We start from the raw sequence: 11,683 nt of genomic DNA on the forward strand, positions 1-11,683 counted from the left end.
CCCAGCTTTTCCAACCTTACCCTGTAACTAAAATCCTACATAACTGGAATCATTCTGGTAAATCCCCTCAGTACCTTCTCATATCCTTCCTGAAGTGTGGTAACTAAAACTGGATGTAATTCTGCAACTGGGGTCTAACCAGGTCTTTATAAAGTTTCAGCATAACTTCCCTGCTTTTGTACTCAATGCCTCAATGTGGATGGAGTCACATGGATGAAGTTTAATCTGGAAGAGAGAGTGCGTGTGAGTGTGGGGGTTAAAACCGGGAAAATGTCAGCGCATCGGAAAACCGGCTCCAACATGTTGACTTCTGATTTGACTTGAGCGTGTGCAATGTCCTCAGGAGAGGTGAGTTGCCAATTGCCATATGATAATTGGCTAGTTAGAGAAATATTAACACATACTTTTGACTTTAATGTCAGGTCTAGGGGTTTTTTGAGATTCCTAAAACTTGTCAGTGAAAACAAGCTGAGTACATGGTGGCAATTGAGGGTAGTGATTCAATATCAGGGAAATATGCCAATACAACTCAGTACTCACAGCTGCTTTCTTACCTTTTGTGGAGAAGGGTTTGTTCATCTTTTTGCTGAAAGGTTACTTTCTGCACTTTGGAGGGTTACTCTATCACATCAGGATGTGCCGCTTATGCTGCCTTAGGTTGGACCTCAGATGAGGATCAAGGTGACCAGCACCCAGACTTGCAGCTCTACAGGAAAGAGGGCAGCAGCAGAGAGCAACCAGCGAGGGGTGCAGCTTGCAGGAGTGAAAAGGCACAAAACAGGGTGTACAGGTAGAAGCTGAGTTGCCTTGACTTGCAACATTTCAGACGTCAGTTTGTGTCAAACATCTTTATCCTCCAAAAAGAAGGCTGGCTGCTTGCTGGACCTGGTGGCCACATGTTACTAGTGGCTGTCAAAGTCACCACCACCCATAACATTCTGCCTCTGGATCCTTCCAGCAATTTGCCACAGACGTATCCAGGATCTGCCAATCAGCTGCCCACAAATGCATAAAACAGGTGACTGATGGGTAGTTTGCCAGGGTTGACAATTGTATCAACTTTGCCAACAATGATGTCAGTCAGGATGAACGAACACTCGGTTTTGCAGCTCTGGCTGGCTTCCCACAGGTGCAAGGCACCATAGACTGCACACGCAATCCAGGGACCTCCAGAACCACCAAGAGTATTCATCAAATGCAAGGACTTCCACTCCATAAATGTGCAGCTGGTGTGCAACCACAAAAAGATCTTTATGCAGGTGCTTGCAATATTCCCAGGGAGCTACCAGGATGCTTTCATCTTGCTGCAGTTCAAGCCCCCGACCTCTTTGTAAGGGGTGGTTGCGATGTGACAAAGGACATCCACTGCAGACCTAAGTTGTGACATACGTCAGAAACCCAACCACTGAAAGCCTACAGCGTGACAGTAGTCAGGAATTGTGGAGGCAGTAAGGCTCCCAACACCAGGCTGAAAAGGTGAGGGGTGGGAGGTGGGGGGGGGGATTCCCCACCTCATCATGCTTGCAGGACTGGCAGCTCAGTAGTATTGGCAGCATCACCAGGAGCAGTAGGTGAGCTGGGGTCACCAGGGCCAGTCCAGAAAGCCCCTGGTGACGCTGCCGATACTGCTGAGCTGCCAGCCCTGCGAGCATGGTGAGGTGGTGTGGGATGGTGGACACGAAGTCCAGGGCGAGGGGGTCCACAGAGGTGGAGGTTTTGCCTGCAGGGGTTATCCATGGAAACAGATTGTCCACGGAGGAGGGACACCCCCACAGTCCCCAAACCTGCAGGGAGTGCCCCTCATTTTACAAGGCATCCTCCCCACATGACGGAGGCACCCCCCACCCCCCCACGCCCCAGCGCTGGTAAGATCCCAGCTGTGGCGGGTAGAGGCCCTTCAGTGGTCAGCCTATCCCATCCCCAGCAAAATTGCTTGGTGATGGGATGGCAATGGGCCCTTGACCCCCCACCACCCATCGCAATTCTATGGCTCCCCTGCCTCTCACCTCGCCTCCGAGGGGCCCATAAAATCCAACGCATTGAAGGCCATATCACCGCCAGATGTGTGATTGAAGATGTGCTTCAGGTGCCTGGACAAATCTGGAGGTGCCCTTCAGTACAGACCAGCCCGGGTGTCCAGAATGGCCGCAGTTTACCGTGCTCTTCTCAACATTGTGCAACAGAGAGAATTGGATCAGCAGGAGGAGCAAGGCAAAGAGTTCAGATACTCCACGGGAAACCTAGAGGAGGAAGAAGAGGAGGAGGAAGGTGCTGAGGGCAATGCATCTCCTTCAGCTGCTCATGTTTCTGCCTGGGATGTCAGGGATGCCCTTGTTAATGCAAGGTTCATTTATGATGCAACACTGGACCCATATCACAAGGAAATGCAAACGTCACTCTTCCTGTAATCACCAGCATACCACCTCTCCCCCCACCACACCATGCTACTGACACAAAGCAGTCCTGCAACCAGCCAACCCCCCTTCAACATCCCCCCATTGATCCCATCAATTCATGTCCTCACATTCATCATCAAACATGTTAGATGACAACTTATCAGCCAGAATTCAAGAATGGATGAGATGGGAACACGGTGAAAAAGAATATTTATATAAATTAAAGAACAGAAATTCATCAAAACAATATTTTCTCAGGCACCCATTTTCAGACCCTTGTACAACTACAAAGCCTTACTATTCTTTTTTTTGCTACTCCTATATGGTGCACACCCTGTGGCTTCAGCAGACGTAGAGGCAGGCTGTTCACATCCCTTCTCTGACTGCTGAATTGTTCTTGGCCAATGTTCTCTGGGTTTTGGAGCCTGTGAGTGCCCTGTCTAAGACTGCTCCATCTGTTTCTGTGCAGGGTAGACTCAGCCATCAGGAAAAGAGGCAGCATGTAGGCTACTGGCTGAGAGGTGACGCTGTGGGTGAGAGGTAAAAGCGCTTTGAGTGGAGACCCCACTTCCATGACCTCTTTCACCATCGTCCCTCTCATGACTCAGCTGCTATTCACTGCGACCATTGTGCTGGAGAACACTGGGTGGAGATCATCGCAGCCCTGTAAGGCTAAGATATATGTCAGTCTATTTAAGATGACAAACTTCTTGGCATGAGTCTGCATGATGGTGTTGAAGACATACATGGACTCATTTGACTGGGGCATATAATAAAAGAAAGACTTGCCTTTCATGGCCACCTTGACAGCCAATAAAATACTTTTGAAGTATAGTCACTGTTGTAATGTAGGAACCATGGCAGCTAATTTGCACAAGGTAAGCTCCCACAAACAGCAATGTGATAATGACAAGATAACCTGTTTTTGTGATGTTGATTGAGATATAAATACTGGCCAGGACACCAGCAGTGATACCCCTGCTCTTCTTTCAAATAGTGCTATAGGATTTTTTGCCTCTTCCAGAGAGGACAGGCAGGACCTCAGTTTAACACCACCTCTGAAAGACAGCACTTCTAACAGTGCAGCACTCCCTCTGTACTGCACTGGCGTATCAGCTTTCATTTTTTTGTGTTAAACCTGCAAACACATGACTTAGGGGCAAGAATACTACTAACTGAGCCACAACACTAGCTACTCTAGGCCTGCAAAAAGACATTATCTCAGTGGTCTGTGACATCGCCCCCCGCAACCCCCCCCCCCCCCCACCCCATGCTTGAGGTGGACTGCTCCATACTCTCTATATTCATCACATCACATCACTTTGAAGGCCTGTCAATGTATTATGCAGTGTCTGCTGCTCAATGATTCTCTACTTCATCAATGGCCCCGACAGCTTCAATAGGGCTGTGCACTCCAACATGGACTCTCCACTGCTGTCCCTGTTTCCACCATTTGCTCTTTCTCAGTTCTGAAGTGTAAGTCAGCAGGTGAAAATCCAAAGATCTGTCTTATTGGTTCCACAGAAGTGGGAAAACCTGAGCTGGTGCATCCTCAGAAGGACTCAGCTCCTCTGAGGACTCATCACCCGCCATATCCACTGACTCCTGCTGCATGTGTGAAGGCGCTGTGGGAGATGACAGACAGGAATTTGTTCTGGCATGGTAAGAGCATGTTGCAAGTTATCATTATGAAGATGATGATGTTTCATTCACTTTTGAATCCAATTCAACATGACTGAGTGCCATATGACATATGGGTGGCTTTTATTTAATTGCGTCACCAGGTGGCTGGGAACTCCCCATCTCCAATAGCCAGACATGCCTCCATGCCTCCTCCTCTACAGCTGTCAGCTGCATGATCTGTGGAGTCCGCTCCTGTTGTCTCTCTCTCCCTGGTGTTCTCTTGCAAGGAGGGAAAGAAGAGATATATGAGTGAGTGTAAAGGCTTGTGTTCCTCCAATTGATGAAGTGCATTTGATGAGGTTACTCTGAGTGAGAGGCTTGACATTGCATTAAGATGAAGGTGAGTGACAGTGGTGGATGAATGGAAGGGGATGTGTGGAAGTGAATACATAGAGAAGGATGGGTTAAGTTAAGTGTATGAGGAGTGACATAATGGAGCAGGCTTGAGAAGGCAGAGTGAAGAGGTTAGTATGATATGCACATCAGGATGAGGTACTGCAATCACCTGTCCTGCACTGCTTAGGTCATTAAACAGCAATTTACATTGAACCCAGGAGTGCGGCACCATGTTACTCTTCTGATCTTCTTGGCAACCTTCAATCATGGCTTCATTGTCTTAGCAGCAAGCTTTTTCCTCCTGCAGCTAAGGAAGACAATCTTCCTCCTGCTCCTCACAGCCAGCAGCAGCACATCAAAGGAGGTGGCTGTGAAGCGGCGTGCAGCCTTTGTCTGGCTTGACTCCATTGCAACACTTCCAGTTCTCTGACAGCCAACTCCAACTCCTGCAACATGCGTGTCTGGAGTGTCCTCTTAAATATTGGAGTTGAGCTTGCGTCCATATCATGTCCACTGCCACAGATTGGATGGGAAATCTGGAAGGAAAATGATAATGACATGGCTGAACTAAGAAACGAATGACAGACATGCTTACTATATTTCAAGGTTTACCACACGCTATTGTACCCCCACACCCCCCCATTCCCACTCCCAGCACGTCTGTACATAAAATCCACCTCATTGTCTTTGTGATGCAGAGCAACTCTAAATAATAAACCTAATTAGGTACTCGCATGCTCATATGCATACATTCATGCAATAAGAACATAAGAAATAGGAGTATGAGTAGACCAAATAGCCCATTGCACCTGCCTTATCGTTCAATAAAATCATTGCTGATATTCTACATCAAATCCACCTTCCCGCCCTAACCCCATATCCATTGATTCCAAGAATCTATCAATCTCAGTCTTGAATATACTCTATCCCTCTGGGATAGAGAATTTCAAAAATTCACAACCTTGAGCAAAGAAATTTCTCCCTAACACAGTCCTAAATGACCCTCATCCAAGACTATGCACTCTGGTTCTACACTCATCAGCATCTACCCTGCCAAGCCCTGTACGAATGTTTTTTTTATGTTTCAATGAGATCCCCATTCATTCTTCTAAATTCAAGAGAATATGGGCCCATTCCACCCAATCTCTTTTCACAGGACAGTTCTCTCATCCCAGGAATCAATATAATGAACCTCCGTTGCACCCTCTCTTAGGTAAGCATATCCTTCCCTCGGTAAGGAGACTAAAACTGTACCCAGTACTCCCGGTGTGATATATATAAGGGGTATGTGGTCAGATGCAATGCATCTCCTGGGTACAGCAAATATTGGAGGTCAGACAGGTTGGAACATCCATCTGCAATTAAATCTGTCCAACATTTCAATATTCACTGCACTCAGGAGATTCATTCACCCAAACACAGACCCTGTTAAAACTTGCCTATAATGTGCAGCGGGGGCATGATTTAATAAGCCTCGTGACTGTCCAGGCATTTTGAAGATTAGATCTAAAGTGGTCTATCTTTCTCTGAAGGTTCCAGCCCACTCAAATGATTTCAGCAGTGCACCTACATAATTACCCCGAAACAGTAGCTGAGGTTTGAAGGATTGAAATAATTGTCAGCTCAATTCAATGGGAGTTTACCGGCATACACGTGACTCAACAAATGGCGCACACCATGCAACAAATATTGTTATCCTTGAACTTGATAACTAAACCTGTGAGCAAACACTAAGCATCAAAAGCGTTCTGTTAAGAAGTTGGGGGTTTTTTTTTGTTGTTTATAAGCATTCCTTTCCAAACTCTTGAACATGGTTTTGAAACTTATATTTAAAACTTAAAACTTCTTTATTTCATTCTCAGTAGAGCTTTTCTCATAGCCCCAAGGTTTTCTCTTCCAATGTCCATGTTGATTGCACAGATATCTGTAATTATAATAATTTATTTATAATAGTCTTTAGCCTTGAAATTACACCGCCCAGGAACTATCATGTGAGTGCTTAAATGTGATCATCTGAAACTCCTTTCTCCATTAATTTATCAGTGCTGTTAACTCATCTATTTTAAACAGGTTAGTGCCTCCACTGAAATAGCAGGGAGAGGAATTCCAAATGAATACATTAAGAGTTCATAAAACAGTATCCCACAGTGTAATTTCAGGGCACTTGTATATTAGTAAAAGGATTAAGCTGGTGATGATTTGACATGTAGATATTAGGAAGTACAGAGAAGAAGCAGCTTGTTGCCAATTTGTGAGCAAGTGTGCACAATGTATGGGTATAATTGATCTTACCCAGGACTCCGGGGGTCAGAATGGTCCTTTCTCCTTGAAGCATTCTTATTCTGCTATCGGGTTTTTTTCTCTGTTTTTGAAAATACATGTTTTTGTAGTTTTTAGAAGCTGCTCTCGGCAGGGATTGTTTCGATTGAGAAATCTCGGTGAAGGGCCGTACTACACATCCCTGATTTTAATTGCTCCAGTATTGGTGGCTGTGCCTTCAGCTGCCTCAAGGATCTCTTACTGCATCTTTCAGCAGTTTGATTGTTATAGGTAGAATTAACAATTTACTACAGTGTTGCAGATTCTCTTTCACTCTTCATATAATCAGCTCTCTGTTGAAAGGTAACAAGGATGTGAATCTCAGTGAACTGGCTCTTAAAAGAAGCATGTTTTTTTAGCATAAATTTGCTGGTGGAAAATCAAGGAATCAAGAACAGGGGGACATAACCTTCAAGTTAGAGCTAGGCCATTCAGGGGTGATGTCAGGAAACACTTCTTCACACAAAAGGTAGTGGAAATCTGGACATCTTTCCCTCAAAAGACTATGGCTGCTGGGGTAATTGGACATCTCACATCAAAGATCAATAGATTTTGTTGTCAAAGGATTTGGAGCAAAGGCTGGTAAAGGAAGTTGAGATGGAGAGCATCCATAATCTAATTGAATGGTGGAACAGGCTCAATGGGCTGAATGGCCTATTCCAATGGCAATGTTTCTATGATTGATTGCGCACGGCATGAGATTGTACACAGGAGCTCCCATCACATGGCTGCTAGTGCGGAGGATTCCACAACCCGCACGTGGGAGCTTTTGATGCACAACTCTGTAGTCTAGCATGGTCAACTCAGGGTTAATGACAGCAGAGCCTCTAACCTGTGACAAAGACTAGAAAACCAGTAATAGCCTCTCACCGGAATGCTCATTCTGTCACTATGCAGGCCCTAGGTTCTACTCTCTCCTCTCTGTTTTTGACAGTCGAGAAGATTGTACAGTTGGAGCTTCACTCAGCTCATTATTCTCCAAGAATCTGCTCAGTAAGCATTCTGAAGTGGAGCCCAATAAGAGATAGCAGATGTGAAATGGGCATGGGAAATCAATGGAATTAAATTTGGATGGGTTATATAATGGGCAGGCAGTCTGCTCCACCAGCTTACTGCCAGATGGTGACAACCAAAATCTGACGCATATTGCCTCCGTCACTGAATCATTTGTTGCAGCAGCAAGCAAAACAATTTCAGAAAATGTCACGTATTGACCAGGTCCTTTTAAACCTTTTCCATTTGAAATAACCACCTGACTTCACCCAATACTCAGGGCTTGGAGGGTGAATAGGACCTGACATTATATGGACAGAAACATGAAATTATATTGACATCTAAATATCCTATTGATCTTATTGAATGATGGAGCAGACTTATCATAAAAGCAAAATACGGTGGATGCTGAAAACCTGAAATAAAAACAGAAAGTGCTGGAAATGCTCAGCAGGTCTGGCAGGATCTGCAGAGAAACAGATTTGATTTTTGAATCAGGTACAACCCTGCTTTCTGAGGAAGAGTCATATCCGACTTGAAATGTCAACTCTGTCTCTCTCTCCACAGATGCTGCCAGACCCACTGAGAATTTCCAGCACTTTCTGTTTTTATTCCTGCTCCTTATCACTTTGCCATGTATATATATATAAATATATCCATAAAGATCCCTCCTGGTTCAGTTAAGTGCATCTAGAATGGACCATAAAACCTAACAAGTATAGAATGGACATAAATTCAGCAGAACAGATTTCTGCCCTAATGTTGCAGCTCATTGGGTGTAGCAGACATCAAAATCAATCCCACAATCGTCTAGTTGAAAGATAAGAGTGTTACCAATGAAGTCAAATTGGTAAATGAGGCAAGTCAAAGAATTTAATTCATTATTGCACATCCTTAGTTGCCTTGAGAAAGTGATGTGGCTTGTTAGGTGAGGATCATGAAGAGTCCTCCTATTCCAAGGAATTTTAAAATCACTTTCCTCTGAAAGGTATTTGCCATTGTTTAAATACAGGGGACGCACTCAATGTTTTAAAGCATTGAGAATATCCCTTTAGCATTGCTTCAATTTTTCTTAAGTAATCTACCTTTGTTATCACAGCAATGGTAGAAAATTTGCCTAAAGTACCGTGAGTGTATCAGCACATTTCCCATGTGGCATCTTATTATGTTTTTGACATTTTGCTTACTTGTCATGCTTCAAGATTAAAAATAAGAACAGATGGTTTTATAATTGAGTACAATCCGCAAAGCCTGCTTGGTGTCAGAATAATAGCTTAATAAAATGAATAACGTTTGAGTAGTTAACTTTGACAAGCCCTAAACACCATCCACAGGCGGTTGATATAGCTTATAAAACATGCATCAGATGGCAAATAGAATAGATAGCTGAAGATAGGATGCATACCAGATAGGTTTGTAGAATTTCAATGAAAGACAGTCTGGAAAGTAGAAGATAAAGTCGGTAGAAATATTCTTCACATTGCCCACCTGAATGTCTCGTAGTATCAGCTACCTGCTGTTTGATGAGTCAATGGCTGCAGCTATGCTAACTGAATCAAGTTAGGTCTGTTTATTGGAGTCGGTTTTGGCTCTTGGGGCATATGAGGGACTGCCCATTCCAGTGGCACAATACATGATTGTGAGGGCCCGAACCTCATTTGAATTTGGCAGGCAGGCTGCAAGCGCTAAACAGGAATCCCAATACAGGTTGCTTTTCTTCAGCCTCAACAACAAAACAAATGGGCACAAACACAGCTACTTTTTTTCATCTGGGAGCCAATCCTGTGTCATAGCTATGATTTTTTTAATGAATTTAATACTCATAAATTCATTTGGTTTATGCTTAATTTACCACACACCTCATGGGAAAGTATTGAAATCTGATGCACAGAACCCTTGAATAAAGCAGACAAAAAAAATTGTTCAAAATTTCAGGACACAATCACATCACAAGAAAGTAAATGGGAAGTATTTTACCCACTACGTCCTGCTTAGAAAATTTCAGCCTAATGGGCAAATAAATGTTATAAGTTTAAAAGCTCAAGCAATGCAAGACTATAACAGAACTGAATTTAGCACAAAATTATCCAGTTTTATACAAAATAAAAATAATTATGTGAAAAAAAATCTTTTTAAAATAGATAGGTGCACCAATGGTGAAATGATCAACTCAAAAGAGATTAACTCTCACTCCAAAAGCTGCTATTTCCACCAATTATTGATGTCTTAAAGGGTTCTTTGTTACCCTAAAAGAAATGCTGCTGTTGAGAAGCTTCTATTTATCTGCAATCATCTCCGCACGAATTTTGCACATTTGAGTAAATATCTCCAGCAGGAATTTCCTCAGGCATTTCCCCCAATTCAGCAAATGTTCAGCAGAATCTTTGTATATGCAATGCGTCCTTGGTAACTGCTGAAGTTACAGTGACCAATCTGGAGATTCTTCAAGGAAATCCTCAGCACTCATTCTGACACTCTGGGCTGGATTTTCCCAGCCCCACGGAGACGGGTTTGGAGGCAGAGGGGCTGGAAAAATGGTGGGGAGCCACATCGGGTCAGCTCCCCGGCGCACCCGCACCACCAGGACACTGTCCCAGGGACAGGCTGGGAACTGGGGCGGCTCCACGGAGGTGGGCAACAAATTAGTCCAATTAAGGCCTCACTTGGGGGCCATTTTGCACCAGCATCAGCATTTTACCAACATCAGAGTGCCCACACACCCCGCCGTCTGCAAAGGCTGCCAGCGGCAAGCCAGGAGGCCATCAGAACCAGAGACTCCATGCCCTAATGTTGGGGCCATGGGGTTGAAAGGCCATAGCCCCATCTGTGAATAGTCGTGCGGAGGGGTTTCCCCTCCAATCCGATGGCCCTACCAGCTTCAGGCCTTATAATTAAAAAATTCTATGCAGTTAGTCTAGGGTGCCTCCATTATGACGTGCCTTCATGCTCGCCTGCCTTGACAGCGTCCACCTGTCCCGGTGGGGCTGCCTGCCTTACACCGCTGCAGGCCCTCTGACTGATAGGACAGCAAGTGCAGAGACAGCCAATTAGGAGGCCCAAAAGGATGGTTGTAACCTTACACCGTTCCTGCCCTGCACCATTTTATCATTACTGACTTTCCAGTTAGTCGAGACTCCCTCTGCAGGAAGGCAGGCAGACAGAAGCCTCAGAAATATTATAATGCCTGGGTCCGATGAATGTAAATGTAACTTACCAATGTGTAGTCACCAGTAAATTGTGCTGTCCGTTAGGATCAGAGCCTGAAGAAACCCTGATATAGAAACAACTTGCATTTATATAGCGCCTTGCATGACCTCGGGTGTCCCAAAGCGCTTTGCAACCAATGAAGTACTTTTTTGAAATCTAGTCACTGTTGTAACGTAGGAAACAACAGATAATTTACACACAGCAAGCTCCCACAAAGAGCAATGTGATAATGACCAGAGAGAGGAGATGGTGGCATAGTGATAATGTCACTGATCTAGTAATCCTGCAGGCCCAGGCTAATATCCTGGGGACATGGGTTCAAATCCCACCATGGCTGCTGATGGAATTTAAATTCAATAAATTAACAAAAATCTGGAATTGAAAGCTAGTCTCAGTAATGGTGTCATCAAACTATCATTGATTGTCATCAAAACCCATCTGGTTCACTAATGTCCTTTAGGAGAAGAAAATCTGCCATCCTTTCCTGGTTTGGCCAACATGTGACTCTAGACCCACAGCAATGTGGTTGATTCTTAACTGCCCTCTGAAATGGCCTAGCAAGCCACTCAGTTGTCAAGGGCAATTAGGGATGGGCAATAAATGCTGGCCTTGCTGGTGATGCCCACATCCCATGAAAGAATTAAAAAAAATAATTTTAGATGTTCATTGACAGATAAATATTGGCCAGGAGACTGTGGGGAACTCCACATGTACTTGAAATAGTATCATGGAATCTTCTATGTCCACTT

The sequence above is a fragment of the Heterodontus francisci genome, chromosome 6 (genome assembly GCF_036365525.1).
Source record: "Heterodontus francisci isolate sHetFra1 chromosome 6, sHetFra1.hap1, whole genome shotgun sequence".
NCBI lineage: Eukaryota > Metazoa > Chordata > Chondrichthyes > Heterodontiformes > Heterodontidae > Heterodontus > Heterodontus francisci.